The 14,887-nt window shown below is 32.5% G+C and overlaps 1 long non-coding RNA gene across 1 annotated transcript; it reads right to left on the bottom strand.

The window, feature by feature from the left end:
* Positions 1 to 5,280: 5,280 nt before the first annotated feature.
* Positions 5,281 to 13,623, bottom strand: LOC137400254 (uncharacterized). Its single transcript, XR_010979241.1, has 3 exons — positions 13,581 to 13,623; positions 8,447 to 8,660; positions 5,281 to 5,664 (listed from the first exon to the last, which is right to left on the bottom strand). It is a non-coding gene; the product is annotated as an uncharacterized lncRNA (long non-coding RNA).
* Between the last annotated feature and the right edge of the window lie 1,264 nt (positions 13,624 to 14,887).

The following is a 14,887-nucleotide window of genomic DNA, read 5'->3' as shown; positions in this document are numbered from 1 at the left end:
AGAGTAATAATGAGGTATTGGTATACTGACTCTGTTGGACAGAGACCAGGAAGGAGGTAAAATATATTTCTTATAATTATATTTTTAAATTATACTTCAAATAATGGCTATACTTCAAAAAGAAGCGGCTTTCAAATTGCTTCTTAACCTTTGTCTAAACTAGCTAAGTTAGTATATATCACTGAACCAAGATTATTTGCGATTTGCTAATTTATTGCTAAGATGGCTCACTGACTAATGAAACCACATTGCGAAGAATGAAGAAACCTAGCAAACCAGTTTTTGTCACTTTTCCGACTGTAATGATAGCGTTTGCTAGCCACAACCACCCTACAACTACTACTCAATACCTTAGTCATCTCCATAATATATATCATGAATTCACATCATTTCTATTTCCGTGTCAATTACTTCAAATCTTATTATCAGGTGATCTACATTTTCTCTATTCAAATTGTGCTCCTCGAATGTTTCTGAGTTACCAGATTACGCAGTTTGCTTTTAAACTTCTTCTCAAAACAAATTATGCAGCTAAAAAAAGTCAATTGGCTACTTCCAATTAAATACTGCAAAGTAACTCTTCATCGCCGCTACTTTCAGTCTCCACATACCCTTTCAACTAATTTTGTGACTCCAATCCTCATCTAAGTCACCATCATGACTTATCAAGTTATCTTCACTATCGCTGCCAAAGGCAGCTGCAGGCACATCCTCGGAAAAATATTTCGCCTTCTCTGTATCTAGAAACATAATAGTAGCTGTGTAACACTGCCTTAGTCTCTCTAATAGCACACTGTGCATGCATTTTATGCTCATAAAGCATCCCAAGTTTTGAAATCTGCATTCCAGCAAAAATGGATGTCATGCATAATGTACACTTGCTAGCGCAATGCAAATTCAATTGTTGCATGGTGTACACATGTGTGTACATCCAATGAAGTGGCCTTGCTCTTTTAGCTACATGATTTACTTCAGTTACTGCTTTTCTATCACATGCTTGTCTCTTTGATGCACAGGAAAACAAAAATCAGAAGGCTTTACAGATGTGCAGCAACTCAACAGCATAAAAAATATATCAGTATATTTAAGTACTAACCTTTGACGAGCACTCAAAGCTTAATTTCCTTCCAAAACATTGATCTTGACCTCATGACAAAATTCCACTTACATGGTGAGAAGACAACTGCAGAATCTAATTAATGTTTTAATTAAAGTCGCTGTATATGCTCAAAACAACATTTTATATTTGCTATAAAATGGTGTACACATATGTGGACGTTGCGCATGAAAGGGTTAAATAAGGAAAATAGAAGAAGCAAACATTAGAATGACCGGCAGAATTTGTCAAAGTTAATATCTTCTTTTTTTCCTTCAATGAAATAATAAAAAAGGGACCTTAGGCTGTAGGATTGTCACAGTGTGTGCTCACACTGAATGCTAATGACTCTACCAGCCCTACAGTAGCCGAGTCAGCTTATCCTATTATTATAAGATTAGTTATGCTAGCTATGTTTGGGCTAGCTATGTTTGCCAGTTTCTTACACACATCCTATGCATACAGTTCATTACAGCTCATACAATATAACATTATTAACTTACAATTCACAAACTTAAGCTAGTTTCATGACATTCTGTACTGTGACTGTTCTAGCATAAAGCGATTGGTTGTTATACAAATATAGAGTAATGAATGAGTGAGGTATTGCCATACTGACTCTGTTGGACAGAGATCAGGAAGGAGGTAAAATATATTTTTTATAATTATATTTTCAAATTATATTTCAAATAATGGCTATGCTTCAAAAAGAAGCGGCTTTCAAATTGCTTCTTAACCTTTGTCTAAACTAGCTAAGTTAGTATATATCACTGAACCAAGATTATTTGCGATTTGCTAATTTATTGCTAAAATGGCTCACTGATTAATGAAACTACATATGTACATTGCAGAGAATGAAGAAACCTAGGTAACCAGTTTTTGTCACATTTCCGATCATAATGATAGCGTTTGATAGCCACAACCACTGTACAACTACTACTCAATACATTAGTCATCTATATAATATATATCGTAAATTCACATCATTTTTGTTTCGGTAACAATTACTTCAAATCTTATTATCGCGTGATTTACATTTTCACTATTCAAATTGTGCTCCTCGGATGTTACTGAGTTACCAGATTACGCATTTTGCTCTTAAACATCTTCTCAAATACTTTGGAATCCAAACAGTTTAGTATTTCGCTACTAAGATTATTTATTTGTTTAGGAAGAATAATTGAACAGTTACAGTGAAAGTTTCATCTCAGAACAATTTCATTTTCCTATGTAGTAATTTTTTTAAAAGAAATTCACTATAAGGACCATGATATTTAATGATTGATTATCTTTTCACTTCTATTATGCCAACAGAGAGCAATTTCAAAGTCTGACAGTGAGAATTAAAAAATGCTAAAATGAGAGTTTTTTATTCAAATGCTTTTATGTTCAGATTTCTTACTCATTCCCTACACAACTGTCTAAATAATTTGCTGTCTTTTATAGATTGGAGACACCATAGTTGGAAATAATCCATGAGAAGGCAAAGGTGAAAAGTGCAATCTAAATGGCCAATAGTAGTAATACATTTCTTATAACACCAATATTTATGCTGATAACAGACTTATTGCATAGTAACCCAAAATTGCCTTACAAGGTCATCTAGATCAATTTAGTTTTCAATTTTAAGAAGACAATTTATGCGGATAGAAAAGTCAATTGGCTACTGCCAATTAATTACTGCAAAGTAACTCTTCATCGCTGGTACTTTCAGTCTCTACATACCCTTTCAAATAATGTTGTGACTCCAATCCTCATCTAAGTCACCATCATCACTTATCAAGTTATCTTCACTATTGCTGCCAAGGGCAGCTGCAGGCACATCCTCAGAAAAATCCTTGGGTTGGTATGCTACCTTCTCTGTATCTAGAAACATAATAGTAGTGTGTAACACTGCCTTAGTCTCTCTAATAGCACACTGTGCATGCATTTTATGCTCATAAAGCATCCCATGTTTTGAAATCGGCATTCCAGCAAAAATTGATGTCATGCATAATGTACACTTGCTAGCGCAATGCAAATTTAATTGTTGCATGGTGTGCACATGTGTGTACATCCAATGAAATGGCCTTGCTCTTTTAGCTACATTATTTACTTCAGTTACTGCTTTTCTATCACATGCTTGTCCTTTTGATGCACAGGAAAACAAAAATCAGAAAGCTTTACAGATGCACAGCAACTCAACAGCATAACAAAAAATATCAGTATATTTTAGTACTAACCTTTGATGAGCACTCAAAACTTAATTTCCTTCCAAAACATTGACCTTGACCTCATGACAAAATTCCACTCACATGGTGAAAAGCCAACTGCAGAATCTAATTAATGCTTCAATTAAAGTCCCTGTATATGCTCAAAACAACATTTTATAGCTGCTATAAAAGGGTGTACACATGTGTGGACGTTGCACATGAAAGGGTTAATTAAGGAAAATAGAGGAAGCAAAAAATAGAATGACCGGCGGAATTTGTAGAAGTTAATATCTTCTTTTTTCACCTCATTGAAGTAATAAAAAAGAGGGACCTTAGGCTGTAGGATGTAGTTTTATGGACAAAGATGAACTTACACTACTTTTTAGATTTGATCAGAATGCATCGTTATTTTTTTATCATTTACAATTGTTTTTGATGTTTTGAGGTAATTTGATATCCAGAAAGTTTAAAAATTGAAACCGATAAAACTTGATTGCGTGATTAAAACATTAGTATTTATTGAAATTATCCTGTCTGCAAGAGAAAAGCAACTTATAAACGAGAGTTGCGTAATGCACTAACTTGACCGCAATCATTGATATCAACTATCACAATGATAACAACTAATAGCGCCATTTTGTATGTACTCACTTTCTGAAAATTCTGACTGAAATCAATGTTTAACCATCTTAATCTGAAACATTTGATAATCAGATAACTTCAAACATCAAAATAATTTTCAAATGGTGAACAAATATCGTTACTTTCTAATAAAATCTTCAAAAAAACTGCGTAAGTTCATACTTGGACTGAGAAAGCTGTGTTCTCCATTATTTCTAGCAACTTATTTAACTCAGCAACTCAGTTAACTGAGATAGATTGTAAGGTGTAATAATTATCAACACTGGAAGCTATTCCCTTGGTGAAGGCGTAACTGTGCTGGTCAAAAATGCTGAATCCCGAGTTCAAATCAAACGAATTCTGATAGGTTTACCAAAAAAATCCAACTATAATTTTGTACAAATACATTGAATAAAATGTCTGTTATCATAGTTTTGGTTGTTTGCAAGCTCTTTTTTGATAGATAGAAGACCAAAGAAAAACTCTATGATGCTATTTGACGATATGGCTTTGTACTGCAAAGACACAAACATATTCACTTGTCAAAAACTACATCAATTTCCGAAAACAACACAATAGTTAACCATTTGATTCCTTTCAATGTATCTATTTAGAGTATTTATTTTCTAAGGGCATGCTCAGTAGATGACCTACTCAAGCGCTTCTATAAGCCCACTTAATTTGATGTAGAATGTTACTTGTCAAGAGTGATTTTTATATGTTTTCTATAAATTTCTTTCCACTGCTATACTAACAAGAAACTTATAACCTGCAAATTTATTTTTGGCTTTAAATTGTTTATACAGTAATTTGTTTATCTAGCAGTTTTTATTTGACAGAGCAAAACACTTTCAACATGTTCGCTGCTGCATTTGACACCATTACAAATAAAAAACTCCCAAAATAACTACAATGTAAGTCTAATGACAAGTTCACCCTATTAATACTTGGAACCTTCACGAGTATCCACTATATTGATGCTCTGATTGGCCAACATGCAGTAGTTAGACTTTGTTCATGAGATATTTTTTGTTACTATATACTGATTTTGAGAGGCTATTCATGCTACAGAGCAGCAATTTTTAGTTTGTCCCGGCATATAAAAAAGAAAAACACTAAAATTCTAGAGATTTACTCTATTGTAAAAATTAATCTTAGCGCAGGTGCATTTTTGTTTTTTTCACAAAATAATGCAAGGAAAATAGCTCAAAGTATCAAACAAAGTAATTATTTTAATATTTTAACAAAAACCACTGTTTCAGATAAAGAATGGGAGCCACATATTTCACAGTTGTTGTCGGTCAACTTAAACAGTTTGCAACACTCTGACAATTAAAACAGTGACTTTTGCTTCAGCAGTTGTGCTTTTTATTGAAATACCAAAATCTGTAAATGTCACTAAATGTAGTTACTCATTTATTTGCAATATACGTTCACTAGTAACACCAATTTCTTTGTATTCTTATTGAATAAAACTTTTCAAAAAATATTCTTTTCTTTGTTCATAAATAACAACATTTAATAATTAATGTGCACGGAAATATAAACTAAAGATTGTTTAATACTTTGTTATATTATTACTTTTTCGCTCATTTATGACATTGCCTAACATGTACAATATGGTCTAGTTGGATATTCAGATGATAGTTGTTGCAAAGTTGCCAGATGTCATCTGTTTCGGCTTTCCAGTGATTGAGAACATTTAGTTGCTTTATTGTAGCAATAAAGCTTTTGGAAAAGTTCTTTCACATCCATCTGAAACAGACAAAAGGAAACCATAAACTTACCAGTGTAACAAATTTTTTAGATAGTTTTCAAACCGTATCTTTTATCACTTGGAGTTAATTGTGGGTCAAACTAAGACGATTCAATTTGAATCAACAAAAAATGAGTTCAAAAATATCGTATTTTTTATTCTGCTGCATATTCAAGTTTTTGAATTTCAAATTTGAATACAGAGCAATTTTGACCAAACCTTATATTAAAGTAGTTTAGGTTGGAAACATTTAAACATTTATTAGCAAAATTTGTAATTAATCATAGTTCTTCCAGGTCTTCGTGATCACAAATATTTTTTTCGTTCATCATGCATTTGTTTGCTTTAACTTTTTATTAACTTACATCTGTAAAAACTGCAAATAATCTTAGGGTGTTTCAGTAACTTTAACAAACTCAAGTACTAAACACTGGTATAAAATATGATGCAACACAATAAAACTCAAACCGATAAAATGTAAATTCTTAAAAAGTTCTAAAAAGATTTTAGATAACAAACTTTACTTTTTTATTGAAAAAGTATTTATTTTTTTGTTGTTGAAATGCTAACATGTTTAAAATTGTTACATTCAACGACTAATTTACATAAATAATCAATTTCTGATTTATTTTCATGTTTTAACCACTGAATTGTGGATGCAAATATGTGCATAAGAATCCAATAGTAAAAGCTTATTAACATATACCTTTATTAGATACAGTAAGTATTTCTGAATTGAGTGCATTATGTTACACAAACTGTAATCAAATTTTTACAAGAAGCTAACAAAATTAGTAGTACATAAACAGGTTTTTATTTCTACTTTCTTTTTTTAAAGGACGCATGAAAAAAATGGTTTTCTTAATAATACAGTAAGTGAACAGTGCAGTACGTATGTAAAATTCTAATAGCAATAGTGAGTTACACCTACTAGAACATGTAGCTAAAACAACGTATTTACATTTTATCTTTTGTGATCAAGATTTTTAACATTTTATATTTAATTATAATGACTGAATTTTTAAATTTCACCCTTTTACTAATTTCTTTATACCATTTCAATTTAAATTTCACTTTTATTAACATACTAGCTATCGGATTCCTTTATCTATTTCAGAGTTCGTTATCCTTGTTATAGCTTTTCCATAAATTCGAGATGTAATTTCATAAAGATTTATTCCAATATCTTTTGACTATTGCCACCACTAACACTGACTTTCTAAATTTTAAGCTTCTATATTTTTTGAGATTTTGAGCTTCAACATGTTAACAAACAGTGCTATGCAAAATAGTCAAAGTATACACGATTTAAACATTGCTAAAGCTATGTAAAGTTACGATTGCTCTGAAGCTAAAACGTTCCTCTGCAATGTTCGTCTCACAAAACTATTACTTTCACCATCATCAGAGCCAGTACTGACACTTTTATTATATGTGTCACCACTAAAATCTGAACCTAAATTGGCTATAATGCCATCAACATACCTATATTTTTGTTTTCTCACTTGGGGGTACTGGAAGAAGCCATAATAACACTAAATATTTGATGTGAAAAAGAAAATTTTCATTTTTGAGTTGGAAATTCTCAAACAAAGATTTAAAATAGTTTTGCAAATTTAGGCATACTTTATAAAAAAATCATCAAAATACACTGTCAATGTGATAAAAGTACTCAAGATCACTGGTTATATTGTCAACGCATAATAAAACTAAGTTGCTGGGCAATTGCTAGGAAATTCTCAAAATATGTGCATATGGCAGCCGAAAGTGTTAAAAAGAACTGTAGGCCGAAATACAGTACTTACTTACAAAAATCTAATAAAACTGAAATTTTTAGGCAGTCTGCGTTAAAATTTGCTGAGTATTGTAGCAGAAATTTTAATTTTAACGGAAATTTTAATTTTAACGTAAACTTCTTATGTTGAAATGGTCGTAAAAAAGTTTAAATTCATGTAATAAGTTTGAGCTTGATCTTATTTTGAAAACTTTTGTACTAGATTTAAATTGTATATCAGTTTTTTAAAAAGTAATTATTGACGTTAGAAACTCTAAAAATTTGATGGGATTTTTCATTTAACCTCAACTTGCCCGTGTTTAAAAAGCTAATCATTAATAAAGGTTCACCGCAAAGTCTTGTAGAAAGTATATTTTAATTAAACTTATCGAAAAAAAAATTATTGAACTTGCATTGAAAAAGTTTGTTTGACAAATGTTATATTACCATTTAAAATTGAGCAGAGTAATTTACTAATTTGTTTAGTTTTTTTAATACCTACCAACATATTTTCTCAAAAGTTGTTCAACTGAGTTGTTTTTTCACACAAAAATATGACAATAGTATTATTCACTACATGAATCAGTGAGCGATTGTGTAAATTATATTAAATTCTTTTACCAAAACCAAAGCTATTTTCTTTTCTTATCAACAAATTTTATAACTGCTTTATTAGTTGTTTGCATTAATGTAACAAAATATCATTTGCATGATTTTACCTCAGTGGTTTTCTATTAGTTCTCAGTTAATAGCGTCTGCATTCCATGAAGATTGCCATGGAAATAACCCAAATGTTGTTTAATCAAATAGTTTTTTTATATAAATTTGTATGGATGGCTCAACGAAAAACAAAAGGAACTCAAAGAATATAGCAAAATACTAAAAAGCAGATATCGTCAGCTATTTCATTGTCAAACACAACAATTTAGTTGCATAATTCTTTTTTTTTAATTGCTTTCAATCTCCATTATTCGGTACATCTTTGTAAACCAAACTGTTTAACTTACTCTAAAATGTCTGTTGAAAATAAAATACACAACAGGAGTAGTAAAGGCGTTGGTGCTAGTGATAGCGGCTAGAACAGCATCTGGAATGAAGATATCGATGCTGTGTGTAGATAAATCAAGTTCAGGTGGTGGTTGAACAGCGTAGAACAGGTCACGACAAAATAGGGTCACCAAAGAAAGAAAAGCGTCGACACGTACCCAGCATCACCTGCAACTGATTGTCATAGCTTTGTTACAAATCAGGTTTAACCATATCTTAGGATTAAAAGCAGTAAGCCATGGACTATTATGAGAGTTATACTATTACTAAGTTTCCATACTATGACGATAGCGTAATATGCTGTGCCCCACATAGGCTGTCTAGGCCTTCATAGTAGCGCCTCTATATGGCAATCAATTTCATTATGCAAATCCTTGTCCTGCTAATCTAATTTGTAAACAGCCCTGTCACATTCAATTCAGTGATTTCGTGCTAGTGTTAGAATAGGAAACACTCCCGCAATATGCCATGGAAACTATCCTTATGTCAAACTCGTGCGTAAACATAGGTTTTGCCTTCCCGTTTCTTCTTATGCGGACATATGCAGACATAAGCAGAGATATGCAGATATATGTAGAGATATGCAGACATATGCAGACATATGCAGACATATGCAGGCATATGCAGACATATGTAGACATACATGTATGCAGACATATGCAAGCATATGCAGACATATGCAGACATATGCAGACATATGCAGACATATGCAGATATAAGCCTTCACAAAGCTATTGCTCCAATAGAGCGCTCTATGAAAACATGATCTGCTTGTCAGCCGAGTGTAGCGCTTTAGCGCAGAGGCATCCAGGTGTTGTCACACTATCATTTTATATGGCATATATACTTAGTATATGGTTATGTACTTGGTTTATACTTTAAACATATACTCAGAATCGCTTAAATTCAAAAATTTCTTTATTGAATACTTCAAGCCTGAAGTACTAACTATATGATAATTTTAATTCAAAATAAATTCTTTGATAATAAGAACTTAGTTGCAAAATGACTTACTAAGTGGGCGTATGGCTCTATAGTGTGTCATCTATTTTATATTGCTTTTTCATGTTATGGAATTTGATGTTTTGAAAGCAAAGTTATTATTCATCAAGTTTAATGTTGCCTGACAGCTGTGCATTTACGTGAGAGTTGCTTTGTCAAGTTTTTAGCAGTAGGAAATAAATGCTTCAAATGCATATTGGATAACTTAGCAAATTCTAGAAAATATTGGAAGGCGATTAAAGTGGTCAAAATTTCCAAGAGTGGAATGGTAACTACTAGAACTGTGTGCTCTTAATGAGATTAGCCTTTGAACGCTTTTTGTGACAGTCGACTTAGTTTGTGAGTGAATGCATCAACTAACTTAGACTGCTGATCAATATTGCTGACACAGGTATGTCTGTTACTACCTTTGAAAAGTGAAGCCAAACTTTTTCGGCTTAAGTAAATGAAACTAAACATTATCCTCCTTAGTTGGTTGCAGCGGTTACATTACCACCTGCCAATTAAATGAGATCAACTTGACTTTTGGCAGTTTTTTAAACGTTTCAGTTAGCTCAAAACCACAATGTTTTAAAATTTGTCAATTGTAATAACATCGAATGCAAATACAGGGAAAAATATAGCTAAAGGGGAGAACAAAAATATAACTGATTGCTTTTTTATTTCCTTAAAGGAAAACAGAGATTGCAGTGTCAAGCCTACTAACTCGCTAAACAAGGCAGTTGTCAATAAAAAAGAAGTCAAATTTTTGATGAAATGAACAAGATTGATCATACAAAAACACATTATCTTCTTCTAATTTAGTTAAATATGAATTCAAGTAAGCTGATCACAAAACTTTTTTAGACACTTGATTCCTAAAACAGAGGCAGTAATATTCCTTTGGTTGCTGAGTTTTGCGCTTCACTAGTGAATAAATATACTATGTGCAAAAGAGAAGGCTTGTCAGCTTTTTTATAAATGCTGAAGAGTAACTATAGCTTTTCAGTGTCAGATGCTCTAGCCTGCTGATCTGTCATATTAGTGTCGCGCTTAGCAACTAAAGATGCTAAAATTCGTCAATTTTTGTGGGAAATTTAATTGGTTATTATATATTTCCTTCACAATATCATTTTAACAACTTGCACTTGCTGTACTTCACAACTCTTGTTTGTTGCAGCTGTAGCAGCCAAACAGTTATTTGGCAGAGTCATTTAGCTTTCAAATGAAAATGTTTCTCATAACTGGAAGTATTTTAAGGTGATGCTTGTAACCCACATTGTATTTTGTAAATAGATAAAAAACCAATCTGCATCACCGGATCATTGTCTTAAGTCAATAAAACGGATAGACACTATCTCACATAAAAACTTTCTATTTACAAAAGTAACTACTAGTAACTATTTTCTACCGCTTCCAACAGGCAGATTTTCCGTTTTTACATACTCAAACTTGACAAATTGTTTTTGCTGAAAGCTCTGAAAAAAATTTATTACGCTGAAAGTTTACTAAATCCCTAGTTATATTTTTTGCTGTATGTACTGCGCAAATATACTAATTAAGACCAATTAATTATATTTGCTGAATTCCGGCGTTGCACAAGAATTAAAATGAGCTTATCAACAGTGGTATGTAATGTAGTTGCTTTTCACTTGCCATTAGCCTAGAACATTTCCAATAGCTAATTTGAGTAAGCTAGTATTCTATTGCTAATCTTAATAATAGGCATGAAAGCAAGCTTTAGTGACATTGTGCCATAACGCAGAGTGCTACGTGAATTTTAACCTAGACAACAACTGATATCGTCCATTGAACCCACTCTGACGCATGCAGCTCAACGGGTTAGTTTATTGCTTGGTAAACAAGAAGTTCCGAGATCAAATATTTAGCAACACGGGTTCTTCATTGCTAGACACTAATAATCTATAGCTAAAAAGACCAAATGACAGACTTAGAAACTTCATATATATAAATTAGGTGTTTTTATTGCATTAAATGTGTTACTCGTAAACACCCTATGTATCACTACATCGTAAGTTGAGTAAAAAAGAGACAGAGTTTATCTAAAAAGTTCATATACCCATCTCCTAAAATATAAAAAAACAATAAAAGTTAAGAGAAACCAACATCTGATAAAGTTTACAAGTTTACAGCCTGTACTGGCCTATGTCGAATTAGTTCAACCAAGTATATTGCAAAACTTCAAGTTTTTACATATACAAGTACATGTAGATCTCCCTCATTCAATATTCTCTTTCATTCAAACACCAGATAAGTTCTTCATAAATATATGAGTCAGCTGAACCGTAAGAGTTTTGTCTAAAGTCTTGTTTTTGTATGCAACTGTTTAAAATGTATTTGTGTACGTGGCTTGTGTAAAGGAAGTAATTTAGATGATATATCTTTGAAAGGTCTCTGTTTGATCTTTAATAATTTATATCATTGTAGTGAATGGCACTGATTTGCATGGCATGAACTATTCTTATCGTTGCAATGAGTAAAGTCTATTGTGATTCAGCGCCTTTTAAATGCATTCTAATTTTTTATCTGCAAAAAACCAATATTAGTTGTCAACAAAACTTCAACATTTAACGCCTGATTGATTCATCATGCTTGTTTGATTTTCAGTTACAAGGTGATAAACTAAATAATATTTTCTCGTGTACACTTGAACTTAGTACCAACTTATGTAGTTTTAGAAGTACTTTACTAATAGCTGATAGATGTCCTTATAGATTTCTTGTTTCAAATACTAGTTAAAGGCTTTTGTAAGTGTACAAATTATCTAGGCTCTGATAGTTCCATCTAAAGTATTACTTTCATACGTAAGCGTTTAAAACAGCTTTGTTTATGAAACTTGTGTAAAAAACTTAATTCTGATGGTATATTTTTAACTGTCTTTGTTGATCTGTAATAATTTAGGTCATGAAATAATTAAGGCTGATTTATGTGTTATGATTATACATGAACACTGCAATGAGCAAAGCTTACACAAATTGGGAGATACTATTAGAGGACACCCAAAGTTTTTATGAGCAAAAATTAAAAGTAATTTGAAAAACCCACAAGAATTATACCTGAACACAATTTTAGTCAATATTTAAACATTGGAATTATAAACTAAACTTTTGGATGAGTTTCAACTTGGTTTAAATCTGAAATTTTTTGCAAGTATGTGACTAAATGGGACAATAAGTTAAAAAACAATTCATTTGTTGAATAAAACATTTCACTTGTTTTAATAATAGCTCAAATGCAATGAAAAAGTAAAGAACTTTAGAAAAAATAAAACAAAACGGGGTTCGTTCTATCGGACATACTGAATATACGCAAACATCAACTAGAAAGTTCACGCTACTAGCCTACTAACCTTCTCAATGTTTTGGCTGTCAACACTTGATGAATGCTTCAACACAAGTTTGCTTTTCTTCCTTACACACAACTTCACAAACACAAGTGTGTAGAATGTCACGATTATAGCAGTAGGTATAATAGACTGCAGAGCTTCTAACCACTGATAATAATTCAAGGTCCTTACTATTCCAATTTCGAAGCGAGTAGTACCATCGGGTCTGTTCATTAGCACACTATGGCGTGCTGTTGGAATTTGAGGCACTGCAGCGCATGTCCAAATTAAAACAACAACAAAGTATTTTCTGGTTTTTGTGTAGCCAGAAGCTTTGAAAGGAAAGTATATAATAACAACCCTTTCCAAGCTTATTGCCGCATTGCAAAGTAAACTGGCATGAGCTGCAGATGCAGAAACAAAAAATGACACTGCGCACCAAGATAGTGATCCACGAAAAGAAAAGAATAAAATATTGTCTGACATCATTGTAGACGGAAATAGCGCTGCCATCGTCAAATCTGCCACTGCTAGGTTGATGAGCTGAATATGTACTTCTTTGCTGATATTACTTCCAAGTGCTAAAGTGAAGATAGTCAGTAAATTTAAAAGGAATCCGACTATTGTCACTAAGATAAAGTAACTTGAGACAAGTGCTACCGTCTGATAAGGCACTGTAGCTCCTGTAGAGTTGTCTGTTGCGTTCATGGTGCAGCCAGTAAGTTAAAATGCATAGAATAGGTGTGAGTAATAAATTAAAATTTCACCGTGACTATCTCATGGTGCAGTCTGCCGTCCAACTAACTATGGTATCACCGGGAGTTTTAATGATGTTGATTTACGATTGTAAAATATGTCTGATATAAACCATTACTATTATTAATTACCTAATAGTATGCCAACAGAGGCTCAATTGACCACAATGATTTGCTTAATCAGCTCAATAATCTTTTGAAGTGTGGCTTGTTGCCATGACTTGCTAAAAAATGCAATTAAAAATTATGCAACAGTTCGCAATGCGTTTATTTTAGTTTATTTAGATGAGATTAGTCGATATTACACACACAACTAAGATCATGGGCATCTGACAATCAAGGAAGTCACTGTGTAGCAGGAAAAAGTAACTATTCATCGTTAGGCTTTTTTTTTGATAGCCCAAAATGCTCTTCACTTTCTGGCTCCTCATCTTTTTCAATGACAAAAATCTATATTGGTACAAGAAAAACTGAGGTTGTGCATCTTAAAGGTTGACTTGCAACAAATTTCACATTGCAGTTATTTGGTATCATAAGATTCACTATGTCTTACTCTGTTGTGTTGTAGGTGCAAAATATATGGGAATGTGATTAGAAGCTATTAAAAGCAAAAATGAACTATTAATCGCAGCCACACAAGACCGCCGTAGTTTGGATTTGCTTTCCAAAACAGCTCAAAGGGGACGTAGTTGTTACAGGATAGTTTCTGTTTACACTTTCATGTAACCTCATTCGTCGAAATATTTTCTCAAATATACTTCACGCATTCAATAAACTATATCTATTGCTCTTACGCGCCTGTTTTATTGTCATTGTAATGCTGTCACTTTTAGCACTGATATCTTATAACTTACCATAAAAAATCGTTGAACTTTTTAACCTTAGCTCGAAGGAGTACATATCATTGTCTGATAATCATGACAAACCTGTTGGTCTCCTGTGATAATCTAAAAGTGCTGCAAAAATTATTTGTGAAGTATTAGGTCCCATGATCAGATTACGACTTGACTATTTGATAATGCCGAAACAAAACTGTAAAGTAGCGAGCATCTATATTTGATACAATGTCTTTGGTAAAACCCGAAGTGTTTGTATAAACTAGTGCTACGATAAGTTTTATATTGAGCTTTTTATTGGCCTTTCAATTCATGTGAGAACATCACGTGACAAGACGATTACCAAGCTGTAATGACTTCGTAAGAGAAACAAAGAGATTCCAATCTACGACGGCTTTTCGTTTGTGAGCTTTTAAGAGCTTGTAATCACCTTTCCCCATATTTGGCACCTACAAAGCAACACAGTAAGACATGGTGCATCTT

This window comes from Watersipora subatra, chromosome 7, assembly GCF_963576615.1.
Source record: "Watersipora subatra chromosome 7, tzWatSuba1.1, whole genome shotgun sequence".
Taxonomy (NCBI): Eukaryota; Metazoa; Bryozoa; class Gymnolaemata; order Cheilostomatida; family Watersiporidae; genus Watersipora; species Watersipora subatra.
The sequence above is the reverse complement of the archived record's forward strand: the minus strand, read 5'-3'. Positions and strand labels throughout refer to the sequence as shown.